This window comes from Rhinolophus sinicus, linkage group LG03 (assembly GCF_036562045.2).
Source record: "Rhinolophus sinicus isolate RSC01 linkage group LG03, ASM3656204v1, whole genome shotgun sequence".
Taxonomy (NCBI): Eukaryota; Metazoa; Chordata; class Mammalia; order Chiroptera; family Rhinolophidae; genus Rhinolophus; species Rhinolophus sinicus.
The window spans coordinates 137,507,026-137,526,314 of record NC_133753.1 but is presented as its reverse complement, the minus strand read 5'-3'; the positions used below and the strand labels follow the sequence as shown (position 1 = coordinate 137,526,314).

General features: G+C 37.6%; 1 protein-coding gene across 5 annotated transcripts in view; it reads right to left on the bottom strand.

Annotated features, from left to right (window-relative positions):
- ARB2A (ARB2 cotranscriptional regulator A) overlaps positions 1-18,480 on the bottom strand; it is a 398,527-nt gene extending 380,047 nt beyond the window's left edge. For 2 of the 5 annotated variants that reach the window (XM_074328741.1, XM_074328742.1), the window contains exon 1: positions 17,773-17,946. The gene's annotated coding sequence lies outside the window, so the exon portion shown is untranslated. Of the gene's footprint in view, positions 1-17,772; positions 17,947-18,377 lie in introns of those variants that run through there. The other 3 variants (XM_074328744.1, XM_074328743.1, XM_019711772.2) reach the window with 3 other exon arrangements.
- Positions 18,481-19,289: the final 809 nt, after the last annotated feature.

Below are 19,289 nucleotides of genomic sequence, written 5' to 3'. Positions count from 1 at the left end.
GGCTTTAACTCTAAGGAAAAAAAAATAACTTTCCTTGTTTTTCCAAAATAAGGTGAAAAAGGAAAATGCTGTAACAGCAGCCACTGGAGGGAGGACTTGTTGTTAGAATGAGAATAAAACAAACATAAAATGTTTTATCTGGTGCTTTGTCTGAACATAACATTTTGTTAAACTCATTTCTATTTGTTTAAATGACAAATGCTGAAAATACTGCTTTTTCTGCATGAGAGTTAAACTTCCTTTCACTGAAAAACAGATGTTGATTCAACCATCTTTTATTGGTACACAAATTAGCAGTAAGAAAATTATAAAGCTGCCTGGACTAACAAAGAATTAGCACCAATGCTTAGTCTAAGTGTATATTTAAAGGCCTATACTAGATTTTAAGTAAGCCTGTATTTTGTTCATTTGAAATATCCACAAATTTTCTATAATACCTCAGGCACTACTTAGTCCCTAAGTAACTACCTGAAATCTGACTATAGATAAATTGGCAGAGCTTCGATAAATTTATGGCACTGCTCTTCATGTGGTTATTGTGTTTTCTTTAATTTCTAATGAAAACATTTATATATTTTATATTTGTTGATGTAAAACTGGTTTTACACACACACGATCCCAACGCAAGCTACAAGCTTCCAGTGCTGGGCTTTTACAGAACATTAAGTACAGTGGTACTATTTAAAGAAAGTTTAAGTAAAGATTCAAAAAAAAAAAAAAAATGATTCAAAGCATAAAATTAAAATTATAGACTAGAAGGGCATAAAAGTGAGCTCCTTCACAATTCCAGTTTTTATGTTACTAAGTGGTTATAAACTATACAACAGACACCAGGCTTGTGTAAAATCCTGAAACAATTCCAAAAGTAACAACATCCCTTCCATTTTAAAATGATTCCTTACACAATCAATATTTTGGAGCTGACTTCTTAAACTCAAGAATCCTACTGTGATTTAGTCAGTGAGCCAACCAAACTGTCAGTCAGTTCTGAATAAAAACCGTACAGAAGAAAAGGCAAGAAATGAAGTGTAGAGTAAACTGAAATAAATTCACTGGAAGAGCATAGAAATTCATCTGACAAGGTATTCAACTGAATAGGGAACACCTAAACTAAGAAAACAGATTTAAAAAATAAACCAGTAACAACAGATATGGAAAGGAAAGAATACAACTTGTGCCTAAAGAAAAAAATTAACAAAGCTATCATTAAAATATGATATACTACAGCAAAGATATGTTTCTAAAATACTATGTTTATTTGTATTTTAAATGTACATGGAAATTATTTTAGGATTTCTGTAGTATAATTTTAAAAATTTTTTATGAACTAATTCACCCTTAATTTACTCATACATATTTTAAATTTTAGCGCTACGTAATATCCATATGGCTTTAAAAGTAAATAGTAATTGGAAAAATGTTAAATGTATTCATTGACCAACAATAAACCAAAAACTAAAGTTTTATAATTATAGAATATAAAGGATAGAAAAAAATAACCTCACCCAAATGTTTTGCAGAAATTAAAAACAAGTCTTAGGCAGTAAGACATATTAATAAATAAGTTATCCAATAGCTCCAAAATTTTGTAGGTGAATGTGCATGTAATACTTCAAGGTTGAAATTAACTAAAACAGACATAAATAACTATCTCTTTGAAATGGTTGCTACAGTTCCTATCAGGCCAATATATTTAAAAAACAAAGGTGTTTGGATTTTGAGAGAAATACATTCTATGATTATAGTCTAAGACACTATAAAGAAGAAAACTTTTCTTATATTTTAGAATAATCTTGAACTCAAATTGCGTTTATTTCAGTTTGCTAAAATTTTGTTTTTTCCATGTCTTTCATAATAAAATTCACTGCTTAATTAAGACATGAAGTTTAAACTTTAAGACATGAAACATTTCTCATTCACTAATTACTATGCCTGAAATATTTTCCTCAAGTAATGTATTTCCCTAAGTACGTCCTGGAATTGAGCTCTTTCTAGTTTGTATTATGGTCAGCTGTGCACAGCCCACATCACTTCTCAGAGAATAAGGGCTGTGTCTTACTCATTTTGACATCTCCTACATATTAGGCTCATAAATGTTGACTTAAATGGGGATTGTTTATTTTAAAAACCCACAAATTGTAAGAGAAAAAATTGATTAAGTTGTACCTCATTAAAATTAAAAACATTTGCTCTTCAAAATAACATTAAGAAAATGAAAAAGAAGCCACAGACTGGGAGAAGACATTTGGAAGACATGTATCAGGAAAAAAGCAAAACAAAAAAGACTTGTGTGCAGATTATACAAAGAACTCTCAACTCAATAAGACAACCTAATTTAAAAGGAGGCAAAAATTTTTAACAGCTACTTCTCCAAAGAAGTCATACAAATAACCAATGAGAAACTGCATAAGAAAACATTTGGAGGTGACAGAAGTATTCACTATCTTAATTGTGATAAGATAGCTTCATGGATGTATGCCTCAACGTATCAAATTATGCACTTTAAATATGTACATCTTATTTCATTTATACCTTAATAATAACAGATCAAAGTAAGATGACTTTTAAATTTTTTAAAAAAATGTTATTGGCATAATTTATTCTATTTCCCTAAAATCTTTACATGTTATGTTAGTATTCATTTCATGTGGGTAGAAAAAAAATATGAGAAATGTATAAACTACTTGAGAAGGGATTATTTTATTACATTTCAGCCAAACTTTATTATTTATTCCAAGAGAGATTAGCAAATGCACTTATATACAAAAATAACCTAAATATCACAAGTATTTAGCTTTGAGTGTTATTGTAATTGTGATTAAGGAATCACAATTACTAAGACTGTAAACCAGAAAAATAGCTCTAAATATCAAAACTTCAAGTATTCATATACTTTCTTAATACATTAGAAATAATTAGATTTCGAATCCTACTACTCTAGCCAGTTGCAAATATTTACACACATGAAAAGGGCAAAAAAAGAAACTTAAGCTGATCTTCAGCAAATGTCTAATAACTTCTATAGATTTAGAGGGCTTGGGAATAGATACAGACATGGGGTATTTCACAAAGACTAAAATGTTCTAACACTAATGACCTTTACTGAATCAGAACCAGCCCATAGTTTCCTACTATTCTTTCATTCATTTGCTTAATAAAAATGTCTTAAGTGGCTCAAACACATCAGATTTTGTGTTTGATAGAAACGATGCCAAAAGGCAGAAAAGCATATGGTTAAAACAACTGACACTTGAGCCATAATGTCTGTGCTTAAATTTTAACTCAGCCACCTATTCTATGTATTACCTAGGGCAAGGTCCTTAACCTCCAGCTCTGCAGTAAACGGTTAACTCAGCAGACTTGTGGTGCAGGCTTGGGATGTTCAAACCCTCTACACTCTGAAGAAAAGGACTGGCCTTGACTGACTTGTACGAGACAACCTATAAGCCCTTGGAATGTCAAGCCTCATAAGACATCTTTGTACACCTGAGTTATTAGGCTAAGCCTTCCAGTTTGTACGAACCATGTCATTTATAGTGAATGCCCATTTTTGTCTCCTTGGGTCCTGGGTCAGGCTATATCAGTTTGATCTCTGTGGGGATTGAAGATTGAGAAGGTAAGGTCAGTTATGTGGGCACTCCATGACCACGTGACTGATGCCCAATAAAACCCTGGACACCAAGGCTCAGGGAAGTGTCCCTGGTTGGTAACACCCTGCACTTGTTGTCCTACATTGACTTGGTGTCACAACATTGTTGTTGTGAGAATGAAACATTTCCCATACGACTACTGACAGAGGACAATTGGGAACTAGTGCCTTGGCTCCCCCGAGCTCTGTCCTATGTGCTTTTTTCCCCTGATTTTAATCTGTATCCTTTTACTCTAGTTAACTATGGCTGTGAATATAGCAGCTTGTTTGAGTTCTGTGAGTCCTTCCCGCAAATCAGGAAGCCTGAGAGGGGTCTTGAGAACCTTTAACACAGTAACTCTTTCCACATCTGAAAAATGCATTTAATGTTAGTACCTACTTAAAGAATAGCTTTGGGGATCAAATGAAGTCATCTGTGTTAAGAACTTAGAACTTATTTGCTGCTTCTCATGCTGTTACAAAAATGAGCGGTCCTAAAGTTGAATAGCTTGGTCTAGGGAGAGAGAACATTAACTAAATTGCAAGTGCTAAAACATTATGCACAATTCATCAGAGGAACAAAAAGCATCGTTTCCTTATTTCCTGTCCCCAACACTCTTGTCTTCATTTAGGTCCCCCATCATTTCTCACTTCTTGACTGGACTGTTGGACTATCTTTGTACCAGTATAAACCTTGCATGACTACCTGACATTACCATCACCTACCACCATCACCACCACAACTGCCTGATCCAACTTTATATTCCTGCAACATGATTCTATACCCTTAGACTCCATTATTCCTCTGATGTCTGTAGATATAAGGCAGCTCTGTGAAAAGTGTTAGAGAAAGCCTAAGATAGGCTGAAGAGCCTGTTAACAGAAGCCCCATGGTCTTTGATAAGGCTGTGGATGAGGACTTGCAAGAAAGCAAAGTAAATGTCATTAGAAACTTGAGGAAGGAGTATCATTGTTATGTAGAGACAGAAACTTTAGCAACATTGTCCCATGGAGTTATCTGGAAAGTAGAAAATGTACCTAATAAATTGGCTGATCTCACAAAGGAGATTTTCAACCAGAGTGTTGAAAGTGCCACCTGGTTCTTTTTGCTGCTTATAGTAAAACATGAGAAGTGACAGAAAAAATAATGAAAGGACTGTGAAACAAAAAGGAGCAAAGAGTTGCTCTATGAATGCCACTGTCAAGAGAATGAAAAGACAAGCCACAAACTATTTGCAAAATATATATCTGATAAAGATGTCTTATCCAAAATACATAAAGAATTCTTAAAAATTCAACAGTAGAAAAACTCAATTAAAAAAAATGGGTCAAAGACCTGAATAGACACTTCACCAAAGAAGACAATAAGGATAGCAAATAAGCTTCTTAAAAGATGCTCAACATCATATGTCATTAGAAAACAACAATGAGACACCACTACATACCTATTATAATTGCCAAAATCCTAAACACCAAATGCTGGTTAGAGTATGGAGCAACAGGAACTCTCATTCATCACTGGTGACAATACAAAATGGTACAGCCATGTTGGAAGACAATTTGGCAGTTTCTTACAAAATTAAACATACTCTCACCATATAATCCAGGAATCACGCTCCGTGGTATTTATCTCGAGTTGAAAACTTGCAAAAACCTGCAGAGATGTGTATAGCAGCTTTCATCATTATTGTCAAACTTGGAAACAACCAACACGTCCTTCAGTAGGTGAATGAATAAATCAACGGTGGTACATCCACACAATGGAATATAATTCATCACTACAAAAAGAGCATTCAAGCCATGAAAAGACAGGGAGAAGATTTAAATGCATACTATCATGTTTCCCCGAAAATAATACCTCGCCAGACCATCAGCTCTAATGCGTCTTTTGAAGCAAAAATTAATATAAGACCTGGTCTTATTTTACTATAATATAAAACCAGGTCTATGATATATGATATGATATGATATGATATGATATGATATGATATGATATGATAAATACTGGGTCTTATACTAATTTTTGCTCCAAAAGACACATTAGAGCTGATGGTCTGGCTAGGTCTTATTTTTGGGGAAACGCGGTATTAAGCAAAAGAATCTGAAAAGACTATATACTACATGATTCCAACTATACAATATTCTGTAAAAGGAAAAACTATGGAGACAGTAGAAAGATCAGTGGTTTTCCAGGGTCAGGGATAGGGGGTGTGGAGGAGAGAGGAACAGGCGGTAAAACTTATTTTAGGGCAGAGAAACTATTCTGTATGATACTAGGATGGTAGATACATGTCATTATACGTTTGTCCAAACTCATAGAATGTACAACACTAAGACAGAACCCTAATGTAAACGATGGGCTTTGGGTGATGATGATGTCAGTGTAGGTTAACTGATTATAACAAATGTACCACTGATGCAGGATGTTGACAGTGGAAGAGGCTGTGCAAGTGTGGGGACAGGGAGGATATGGGAAATATCCCTCTGAACTTTATCCTCAATGTTTCTCTGAACCTAGAACTATTCTAAAAAATAAAGTCCATTTAAAAAATTTCTCTACAGAAGGCAAATAATGCTAAAATGAAGACATGTCTTCTGAGCAAAGATCAAATCTAGGTCACTACCAGGAACACATGTTTCAAAGACAAAGCTGGGGGTAGGACTGAAAAATCTTTTGTTAAAACCTCAAAAATCCTAAAAGCGGTGCCTCAGAATACCAGTCAGTTAGACAAAAAGCCCTCTACAGAGCAGAGTGTATATTATTGATCCTCTCAAACAATCAAGTTCCAGGAAGCGTGAGGGCATTGGCCCTCAGCCTTCTTAGCAGGAGCCCAAAGATTGATCTCAAAAGCATTTTGAGAGGCGTGGCTTTTGTCTAAAGGAATGTATCTGAATAGATTTCACAGGACATCCACAAGATTTATAAACAATTAACAATTTTTTTTATTTAGTGTTTAAAAGATTTAATATATTTTAAATGAAGACAGACCTTTGGACTCCAAAATTCCACTGGCAGGAAGCAGGCTGAGAAAACTACTCATCTGCAAACTTCTGCTATCTTTCGTGAAAAAAAAAAATCAACAACTGGTAAAACCAAGAACAAAAAGCTGAGAATCCTATTCCCAGGCTTCCAACCTAATCAAAACACTTTAAATATTTGCCCGTCTGGACCTCAGAATTACCATGAACCAGTGACACCTTCGTGTCTCCCATTTTCCCCTATGCCTGTCCCACCACAGTATGCTGGGTGCTGAGGGTGAGGAAAGACAGATGGAGCGGAACTGTATTCAAGGAGTCGTGGTTAAGGAACTACACCCAAAGAACCCCATCTCCACCTGGACCTGCATTAGATGATGAGATTCTAGACTCTGAGATGATATTGTAACGGAATGAGACATTTGAGGGCCTTCCCAAGAAGGTGTATCTGCATGTGGGAAAGACAGAAACCCCTGGGGAGTGTGGGGATGTGGGACCAGCTTCCCACGTCCCGTTTTCATAGGCTCCTGTGGTCTCCTCTACACTGTACCTGAGTGGATCTGTATGACCAATACCAAACAGGAGAAGCGTTACTATCACACCTCTGAGACTGTGGCTTCTGCCTCGGGTGCTGTCTCACTGCCTCGGATCACTGCTCTAGGGAAAGCATGTTGTGGGCAGCCCTGTGGAGAGGCCTGTGTGGTTTGTGAAGCTTCCACGGGCAGCCACGTGATGAGCCTGCAGACTCCACACCCAACCTACAGATGTCAGCAACCCCGGCTGACAATGGAACTACAACCTCCTCAGAGATCCTAAACCAGAACCACCCAGCTAAGCTCTTCCTAAATTCCTGACCCTAAGAGACTGTGTGAGATTTAAAAAAAAAAAAATGTTTTCCATTTTAAGCTGCTGAATAATTTGGTACACAGCAATAGACAAAATATATTTAAGTCCACGGTGAACTACTGGACGTCACTTAAGCTCTCAGATTCATTCGTTCTCATCATTACTGAATTACTGATTTTCCAATTCAACAATAATTTATTTTCTACATGAGGAAGGTTTCCTCTGGATTTACTAAAACAAGAATGCTTTCTTTCAATGTCTTTAGATTTAAAAAATAGTAGAAAATTAGCTTATATAACTCAGTATTTTCAGTATTAAAGAGTCTGGTTGAAAGTCTTTCTTCATTGAGAGACAGATATCACATTTTTAATTATAACATTAGAACAATTAAAAACAAATACATATGCTTCTTTGTACAAAAATAATTATACATACTTCTTATTGAGGAAAATATTCAAAATAAATAAGCTTGTTTTAAAGAAATTGTTCTCAATGATAAAACTGAAATGTCTAGTTTCTTAAAAGTACTCAGAGTATCCCTAATGAAGATATTCCTAAGGCAGATAAAATTTACACCATTACACTCACACTGCTTCAAAATAATGAAATATTACCCATAAACAATAATATTCTAATCCTAATTACCTGTCAAATACATTAGCACAAACTGATTTATCATCATTAGTTACATAGAAAAAGACCCTAAAAAAACAGAACAGACATGAAAAATGTTTTGATGCTGCAAGAAATAGGTACAAAATAAAATGGTCTCCAAAGAAACCAAGTTTGTTGGATCCTAGAACCAAACCTAGAGCTATCCTGTTTGAAGTTTAGGCCAGAACCAACCTACAGAAAAGACCCTACCACTACCTTGATTGACAGCTGCTTAAGGGAGGTCATTGGAGCAAAATGGGATAAAAAAAAAAAAATCTATGCATAATTTACAGCCTAGGCTACTACTCATAATGAGAGTCTACACTGAATACCATACCCTGATCACTGCAGGTATCTAGAAAAATTAAAGGGTGGGTATAGCCACAGAGAGGCAAAGACAAACAGAATCCATGCTAAAGTTTGCATAATGCAACAACCAGCAATTCAAATGTGAACAGGCACCAGAAAGTTAGCAGCAAATGCAGGCAGTGAGGCCTCTAAGTCAAGCTTGTACTGTGATTGTGAGGCTGCAACAAACTGGAAAACACAGGCTCACTTCAAGAGAATCACTATTTGCTTTACTGTTGCTTCAGAAAAGGAAGGCCCAGCGCGCTGCAACTTCTTCCAATTTCTCAGGAAAAACCCAAAACCTGAATTTTTACTGAAATTAGCTGGAAACTAATTTGAAAACATTAAAGATTGTCCAGGTCCATTAAGCCAGGATAGGCAAGGGGGTTCTCCAATTTGCAAACTCTGCTCTGTGCAGTATTATAGTACTCCCCATATAGTTCAGCGACAGCCAGGGCAAAAAGAGATATACCACTAATAAAAATAAGACTACGGTGATCTAATAGAATAATTCCTCAGAAAGTGGAATCAGGTCGAAAGTACTTTCCAAAAGCAAGCCGACATGATTACTCCCATTTTTGGAACAAATCACGAGTCTCAACTATTGGCACAGGTAATTGACATTTCTTCAAACTAGCTGACATTTAAAAAAATAAAAAAATTTAAAATATGGTAATAATATTTCCCTCTGCTCTCAGGCCTTTACCATATATATCTATGTGTCTCAAACGTCTTCATTTACAACTCATGCTATATCTCCCTATGCCATATCTACATTTGGATAGTATGATTCCTGACATATCATTACTATTTAGGGCTAATTCAAATGTCAAAGTTTGTAATTATATTCCTTGCAAACACATAACTCCAAGTCTTATTTTTGTGTCATTTTTCTCTATTCCACATTTTTTGACATCTTATTGGTAAATGTCTAAAATGTTACACCATTTCAATACCCGTAAGTAAAAAATCAATGCTTATAATTCAAATATTATACTTAGTTCCTCACAACTTGGAAGGTCCCTATGTTCTACCTTAGATTTTTCATTCTCTGATTTACTTTTAAAAAATGCCCACCAAAACGCTTTCCCCATGCCTACAAAATAGGAATGAACACACATACATACACACACACAAACTGTGGATGTATACGTATCTATTAATTTTGTTTGAGTTCTAGTAAATTCTCCTTTGCTTTTTATATCTAATTTAATTCACTGTCAAAGCCCTAGGGATACCTAAAGGTAGCAGGTTAAGTTCCTAATAAACTCAGGGTAAATCCATTTTTTCAATGTTTTACAATACTTTTTAAAATAGCTTTTTAAAAGAAATTTGTGACAAATTTTATTAGAAGGGAAATTTCCTCAATTGATCTATTTTCAAAATGTAGAGAAAATTAGATTGAATGTTCTTAATGCATAGCAGTGTATTATTTTTCTATCATCTTTGATTCCATTTTCCTTCTTCCTTTCATCTTCTTTCATGTAACTTCCTTTTTCTCAGTCACTTTAAATAGCACGTAATCTAAAATTCTTCATTAAAGCCTTTCTGATCAATTTCTTCTTTCAAGTTTTTGAACAATTTCAGGTGATTCAACTTTAAAGATGGTCTATGGAAAACCAAGTTCATTAAATTCTTTCTTTTATTTAATTAAAATTTATTGGAGGTGACAATGGTCAACAAAATGGCATAGGTTTCAAGTGTACAATTCTATAATACATCATCTATATATTGCATTATGTGTTCACCACCCAGAGTCAGTTCTCCTTCCATCACCATATATTTGAACCCCTTTACCCTCTTCTACCATCCCCCATCCCCCTTACCCTCTGGTAACCAAACGACCAACAGATATAAGAAAAAATGTTCAACTTCACTAGCTATTAGGGAAATGCAAATCAAAACCACAATGAGATATCACCTCACACTGGTCAGAATGGCTATCATCAACAAGACAAATAATAACAAGTGTTGGAGAGGCAGTGGAGAAAAAGAAACTGTCATACATTGTTTGTGGGAATGTAAATTGGTATAGCCGCTATGGAAAACAGTATGGAGGTTCCTCAAAAAAAATTAAGAATACAATTACCATATGACTCAGCAATCCCTCTCATGGGTATCTATCCCAAAAAATCTGAAAATATTTATCCATAAAGAGAGTTAATGGAATTGTGACAGCTATATATGATGTCAGAGGGGTAGTAGACTGGGGTGGGGGGGTTGTCACTTTGTGACGAGTGTAAATGTCTAACTATTACATTATTTTGTACACCTGAAACTATAAATAAATAAATAAATAAATAAATAAATAAATAAATAAATAAAACCGTATGTACCTCTATGTTCATTGCAACATTATTTATGGTGGCCAAGACATGGAAACAACCAAAATGTCCTTTGATAGATGATTGAATAAAGAAGATGTGGTATATATACACAATGGAATGCTATTCCGCCATAAGAAACGATGAAATATTGCCATTTGCAACAGCATGGATGGATCTTGAGATTATTATGCTAAGCAAAATAAGTCAGACAGAAAAAGTTGAGAACCGTATGACTTCACTCATATGTGCAATGTAAAACTGAAAGCAACAACAAAAAAACAAACAAGCAAATAAAGAAACAAAACTCATAGACAAACTCACAGACAAAAGTTCATTAAACTCTAAACATCCCTCTATTAGAGCACAAGCAATCCAATCACTGATTAAGAAAATAATAGATTAGCCATTAACTGGCATATTAGTCTGCTCAGGCTGTCGTAACAAAATACCAGAGTAGGTGGCTTAAACAACAAAAATTTATTTTCTCACAATTCTGGAGGCTAGAAATCCCAGATCAAGGTCTGGGAGGGTTAGTTTCTGGTGAGCACCCTTTTCCTGGGTTACAGACAGCCAGCCACCTTGTTGCTGTATCCTCACTGGGTGGAGATACAATCCAGGGAGATCTCTGGTGTCTCTTCTAATAAGGACGCTAATCCTATCAGATCAGGGTTCTACCCTATGACTTCATTTAACCTGAATTACTTTCTTGGGCTTAGGGCTTCCACATAGGAATTTTGGAGAACACAATTCAGTCCATAGCAATTAGAAAGGAAAGCATGAGGGGATTTTATCATGTTCATGGACATTTGTGTTGTAGTATTCTTGACACTTTTCCAAATACCCTCTAATCTTAGAAAATAGGTTACTTCAATATCAGTTCATTTGGCCCTGCTTTCAAAAGCTAAGGTCACTTATGTCCCTAAGCAGAGGGGAAGGAAGGAGCAGAGCAAGGAGATGTGGAAGTTGTTAGACAACTACAGAGTTAGAGGGTATGGCCCTCGCAAGAGACTATCCTCACCTCTAATACCAACTGCAAGTTCAGAAGATTCCCAAGCCCCCTCACGTCCAATAATTCCCTAGAATTATTATTAGATAATAAGTTATTATTGTTATTGCCTTTATTATTATCAAAGACTCAAAGAACTCACTGAAAATTGTTACACTCACAGTGATAGTTTATTACGGGAAAGGACAAAGATCAACATCAGGGAAGAGACAAAGCACATAGGACAGAGATCAGGAGAATACCAAACACGGAGCTTCCAATGCACTCTCTCAGGAACATGTTCCTCTGCCAGTATCTATGTGTGACGATACGCACGAAGTACTGCCAACCAGGAAAGCTAGCAAGGGAGATGGTGTCCAGTTTTATTGGGGCTTCATAGGGGCAGGGCTGACTGCTTGTGTACATGGTTGATCTGTTTCCAAGTCAAGTGATAGCACATGGCCACAAGCTTCCAACTGAAGACCATATAGGAATGGCCAGCCCCCACCTTAGGTCACACTGATAGACAATGTGACCCAAGGTCCCCAGGCAAACAAAGATACTACCACCCTAGAAGCTGACGGCAAAGGCCAGACCTCTTTCTGATCAAGGTTAAATTCTTTACTACAAAGGAGACAAAAGAAACCATTCAGTACTTCCTGCCTAGAAAGGCAAGTCTATGCTCCTCAGAAAACTATACAAATCTTCTCTTCTGACATTGTATGTTCCTCTCCCCCCACAATGACTTATCTCCTATCTCCTCCTCCAACACCATCTGTCACTACAATCAAACTTTCTGCTCTGCAATTGCAAGTTCCTTTTTGTTTTTCACAAACATCAGACTGCTAAGAATGATTTCTTCTGTCCAGAATGACTTTCCATTTTACTTCTAAGCGACTCATCTTTAAGTTCTCAACTGAGGATCATGTCCTCCAGATAATAACACCAGGCAAGGCACCGTGCCTCTGCCATTGCATCATATACTTACTTCCATCACAATAAAAACATTTTGCTGAAGTCTTACCTGTATAGCAGACATGCCAACCAGCCTGTAAGATCCTCAAGTGTGGGGTCCAGACTGTCTTATGACTTGGTATTCAGCTTTTACTGAATCAAACAACTGACACCCTAACCAACGCTTGCCCTCGGTTACTTCCCTCATTTTAGTTCATCTAGATGTTGGGCCTTTCCCTCTTCCTTTACTCACCCACCCTTTTCCCCATGTTTTTGAAATCAGAGTCCTAATCCCTAGTGATGGACTTCCTTTCTTTTCTGCCTGAACTTCCTCAACCTTCTTAACTGATCTTCCGTACCCCTTCCCAACAATTCCTCGATATAAGCATTTAACACAAATATTCCAACTATATTAGAAGGTGTTAATTTAAACCAAATGGATCAAGATGATTAATTTCCAAACTACTGGTGTTAGTACCAGAATCATTTACAGAAGTATAGACAAAAACAATGATATACAGAAGAATGGGGTAATTCAAATCAAGATAGCATGGCACTCATCAATAAATCAAACTTTTCGAATGTTTAAAATGCCTCACCTTCAGTTGTAATCTTGGTCATTATTCTAGTTTGTTTCATGATCTAAATAAGACACAAAACTAAGCTATGTGTTTGTACATGAAAAGGGTACCCCTCAGACTCCTTCATTACCTTGGATATTAATTCTGAATTGGTTTTTAAATAGAGGTAATGTGTCTGTTGAGCCACAGATGGTACCTTGCCAGCTTCTTTCTAATAGTGGATCACATGTGATGCAATATGATTAGCAGGGGATAGGAATATTGGCCACATCCTACAGCTCTTAGTAGTTACACCGTTGGGTACTAACTGTGATCATTCCTGTCGTAAGCTATTAAATGACCTCACAAGGGTCCAAATCCACCACCTTAGTTTTATTAGCACCTCAGTAACTTATGAGCAAATCAACCTTAGCTACATTATCACCTTAGACTTAAAATGAATATCCAATTTGCTATAAAGAAATGGAAACATAAATGTTTTGAGTCAATGATCTGTCTTCATAGTGATATTTTCCTCTACAGCAAAAATTAACTCTATTATCTATATTGTAGTATTTATACTGCAAAAATGAAATGTTCTCAAAAAGAGTAGACAATAAAATAACATAGAAAGTAGCACGGCACTGCTGTCTCTAACTTGTGTTTAACTTACCCTGTTTCCCCGAAAATAAGACCTAGCCAATCAGCTCTTTTGAAGTAAAAATTAATATAAGACCTGGTATATTATGTTATACCCAGACTTATAGTAAAATAAGACTGGGTCTTATAGTAAAATAAGACTGGGTCATATATTAATTTTTGCTCTAAAAGACATGCATTAGAGCTAATTGTCTGGCTAGGTCTTATTTTCGGGGAAACACGGTAGCTGTGAAACTTTGATCAAGTCAGTCATCTGACACCTCATCTGTTGCAAATTAATCAATTTTAATTTGCCACTGTGATAAGCAAAATTGTGGCACAATTTTTCATTCATTAAATTAAAGCAAAGTAATTGACTTAAATGAGCTTTATAACTGAAATAGCTAAATGTAGTACCCCAAACATATTTAATAGATAATGATAGTGTACAAAACACTCAACAGGAAAAAAAAAAGACGTTACCTTTAATTATTGAGTCATTAGCTATTCTGGATTTAAAAAAAAAGCTTTTTCTCATTAAACAGATAATCTAAAAAAAATTTTTTAACAATGATGAACAATGTTAAATTAGACAATTATTCACTGAATTACTTAATTAAACCTCATTATTCTATGGATGGAAATTGTGTGATGCATGGTCTGAAAAACTTAGTTTATTCCTGTAGGACTGTATATACTACACATCTTCCAAACACTAACTGTTCAAACAGATGGACTGACATACATTACTTGATGTACAGTAAGGCTGACTGAATTACTCAAGGCCAAGTGGCTGACTTTAGCACCACGTGCCAAGATACAGTTGATGATTTGCATGCTCTCACTCTATCCGCCATCCCGTTCCAATCTGTAGAGCTATATGACTTTCTGTCACTTTATTGCTGGACCCCCTCTCCTCTGCTTTTCATCCATTACTGTTCCTGACCTTCGTTGCCACTTTCCATCTAGCCATCTGCAAATGCTATACTGCTATACAAAACTTCTTTTCTCTGTTTCATCATTTTGTCTCTTCTGTGTCCTGCTCTTCTCAGCTACCAGATAAAAGAGATCCACTCCACAGGCATAGTGAGCCAATCAATACACTCCTTGCTTTCTAATTAAAAAGAAAAAAAAAATCAAAGCAGGTCAGGATGATCTTTGGCTTTTCTGAACTGTTTTCATCACAATCTGATACTCAGTTTCATTCACTGTTACAAAAGATGCTTTATGGTTCCTTTTATTTACTGCAGATACTTGCTCTAGACCTTGAAGTTTTGACAATTATAGTATTTTAGTGTTTAAAAAGCAACAGAAGAGACAGAGTGGAGTGGCTGCCTTCTTAACCCTTAAGTTTCATCACAAAAAAACAAAAAACAACTCCAAGAATTTCTATTAAAATCAGATCTTAAAATAAATGGATAGTACTCCAAAAAAGATATACATATGGCCCCAAAGCATATAAAAAGATGCTTCACATCACCAATTGCTAGGGAAATACAAATAAAAACCACAGGAGATACTACTTCACATCCATTAGAATGGCTATTACCAAAAAAACAGAAAATGTGTTTGGCGAGGATGTGGAGACACTGGAATCTCTATGTACTGCTGGTGGGAATGTAAAATAGTGTAGCCACTGTGAATAATAGTAAGGCAATTCCTGAAAAATTAAACAGAACTACCATATGATCTAGTAATTCCACTTTTGGGTGTATACCCCAAATAAATGAATGCAGAGACTCAAGCAGATATTTGCACACCCATGTTCACAGCTGCATTAATCACAGTAACCGAAGGGTGGGAGCAACACAAGAATCCACGAACAAATGAATGGATAAACAAAATGTGGTATATACATACAAAGAAATACTACTGAGCCTTAAAAAGGAAGGATACTCTAACACATGCCTAACATGGATAAACCTTGAGGACATTGTGCTAAGTGAAATAAGCCAGTCATAAAAGGACAAATGTTGTATGATTCCACGTACATGAAGTACCTATAGACAAAAAAAATCCAGAGACAGAAAGTAGATTGATGGTTGCTGGAGGATGAGGGGAGGGGGAAATAAGAGAAGTTAATGCTTAAAGGATACGAATTTTCAGTTGAGGAAGATAAAAAGTTCTGGAGATGAATGGTAGTGATAGTTGTATTAACAACAGTATGAATGTCCTTAATGCCACTGAAATGTACAGTTAACAATAGTTCAAATGGTCAATTTCATGTTATGTATCTTTTACCACAATAAAAAAATGAATGAAAAGTAAAGGTGACATAGAGCAGATAAGTGCCTGCTACAAAATCACTGTAAAGCAGGGACTCAGCACCCGCTCCCTGCACAAGAACGCAGGACATGGTAAGGCCAAAAAGGAACACTCACGGAGCCATAGGTAGGGGAGTCATACCACTATATCCTCGATGGCAGCTGGTCAAGACACAAAAGCAAACATACGCCAATACCCCAACTAGGGGTCTTCCTGCACTGTCTTGCTGGCTGCTGGGCGAGACACAGGAAGTAGGATCAACACGATCCGCAATCCACAATCCACTTGCTAACTGCACTTGCTAGCCGCAATCCGAGATTGTTAGCATAGCCACGGCAGTTATATTAGAGGCTAATGGCTAACTGGTTACAGCTGATGGCCAACTAGTCACAGTTGATGGCCATCTATTACCCGAGCCAGCACCTTTCCACATGAGGCCGAGAACCCGGAAACTGCTCTCCAGGACTCCGTCCCCACAGATGTTGACAGCTTCACATATATGTCCGTTTTGGTCTTGATAATATTCTTCCATTTGCCAGACTTGCAGCAGCCACTGCCTCAAAGCCATCCAGGGCATCCCTGCTTTAGGTTTCACTGGTTAAGTGGAAGGAACACCTGGTTTAAAAGTCAGAGGAAAGCCTGGAACTGACACTGACAGTCAACCTTAATTAAGGACGTCAAACTTTGACTGGGTCTCTAAACACGCTAAAGGAATACACTGTATCTCTCCCTCACAATGCAAGATAAAGAACAAGGATAAAGAACTGACCTCTAACACCGCTTTAAGACAAAAAGATACTATGTGTTGCATAACAAACAACATATTTTATTAAGTTACAAGGCACTTGGTATTCTGAAAACCACAGAATTTCCCTTTACAACTTTTCTGATTTGGGGAAATGGGCACACACAACGAAACTGACTGTCAATATATACAGCCAAATGTTAAGTAACCAGTTACTCGGTCCAACAGATACCCACTCTGGAGCACTAGAAGAATATGTTAAATCTATGGACGAGGGAGAGAAAAGCCTGCTTCCAAAATATGCAAAACTTTTTTCGAAGTCAAAAGTATCCAACAAGAATTCATGCGAGGGAAATGTTCCATCAGCGCCCATGCATGGCACAACTTCTGAGAGCGTTTTAGAACTGCACTCTAACCTTCCGTCTGCAATAGAGGACTTTTGGTAACGCTATGGCAGTTGATCATTTTTGTAAAAAACAAACAAACAAAAAAAAACATCTTTAACCAGAGACCCGCAGCACCTCCTCTCCCGAGAAAGAGCAGGAGGGCCCATGACTCAACGGTCTCCAGGGCTCACAGAACCGCATCTGTCCAGACGGAAGGGAAGTCATTCAGGGAGCGCACGTGTCCTGCCCGCCAGAAGTGGAAATGGCAGTTGGAACCTGCGCCTCAGAGGGGTCCGGGACACAGGGCAGAGGTGCCCGCGGGAAATTCAGCGTAGCTCCGGGCAGCCTCCCGCCCTGGGGCCAGCGACCTCCGCCTGAAACGCACCAGGCCAGCCCCCGACTCTGATTTCGGCCCAGGCCTGCCCCGGGATCTCACGTCCCGGCAATCGCAGGTCCTACCTGAGCTCTTCCCCCAGCTACAGGGCTGCGGGGGGAGGCGGGAGGAGGCGTGGCCTTCCAGCTCTCCAGTCGAACTCCCTCGTGCGGTTAAGACTTTCTCTCTCGGGATCCGCGCCCCGAACAAGTTCAAGTTGCACTTCCGGGGTCCGCAAGCGATTAAAACGTCACTGCGCACGCGACGGCGACAGACCCGGAAATGGGCGGGGCGGGGCCGCCGGCTTGGTTCCTGGGGCTCTAGGTGGGCTGGGAGCGAGACCTGTGGGAGGTGAGGGCTGTCGTGTTCTCTCCCTGCGGGCTCTGCTCGCCCTTCCGTCACCCGTCCTTCTGAAACGGGGGACAGTCCTTCCTGGAGCCACCCTGAAGCCTCGTTCCCAAGCGGAATTTAAAAAACAATAACCGGAGGGACCACGCAACTAATTGCCTGCTCGCCCACCGTGGTGTATCCGACTTACCAGGTTCATTTCAACTCCAGAAACGACGAGACGTGGGAAAGTCTAGATTTAAAAGATAAAATTTACCTGTAAATTATAATTTAGATAAAGTGGGAAATTAAGGGGAGACTCCCTGATCCTGCTCTTTTTCCTGTCTGCTGGATACAGGCGTACCTTGAAAATACTGCAGGTTTGGTTCCAGACCCACAATAAAGCGAGTCCTAATCTTTTTGCTGGTGGAGGGTCTTGTGTTCCATTTCTAGAAAACGCAACACCTGTGAAGCCCAGTAAAATGGAGTCTGCCTGCCCTAATAGGATAGATTGGAAACAGCTGTGTCAAGCTGTAGTCACATGGTTATCAGGGGTTTTATTTTAAACTCAGCCTTTATGGCAAAAATCCCTGATAGTAAAAATTACCCATGAAAATGCCCTAAATGGCTCACGAAGCACGGAATACATTATGTTAATTATAAACTCTAGATCTTTAATTCTTATGCAATCTTGAATGAGATCTTTTGGCCAGTATAACTGTTAGAGTGAAAAGAGAGTTTGTGTGTAGCTATCTGGGCATTTAAACAATTCTGATAAATACAAGGGGCAACTCTCAGTCTTCACCTTACTTGACCATTCAGCAGCCATTTGATACTGTTAAGCACATCCTCCTTGAAATTTGAAACATTTTCTTCATTTGACTTTTATGAAATCACAGTGCTCTTTTTATTCTCCTTTGTTGGTTTTTTTCTGATTTTTAAGTGTTAATGTGCTCCAGATCTCGTCACCTCTTTATCCAACCTCATTCCCCAGGTACTGTCATCCATTTCCTTCACTCTTTTATATGGTATCACAATGCTGATGGCTTCCAAATATTAGCCCTGACTTCTTTGATTTCTGGACTCATATATCTATCTTCTTTTTCAACATTTCTACCAGGATATTTAACATACATTTAAAACTCTATATTTCCTACCTCCAAAACCTGCTCTGTTGCACATCTTTCCACCTCAGTAAGTGGTGCATTGATTCTTACAGTTGTTCAGGTCATCCTTTGATTGTTCTTCCTCTCACATTCCACATCCAATCTCTCAG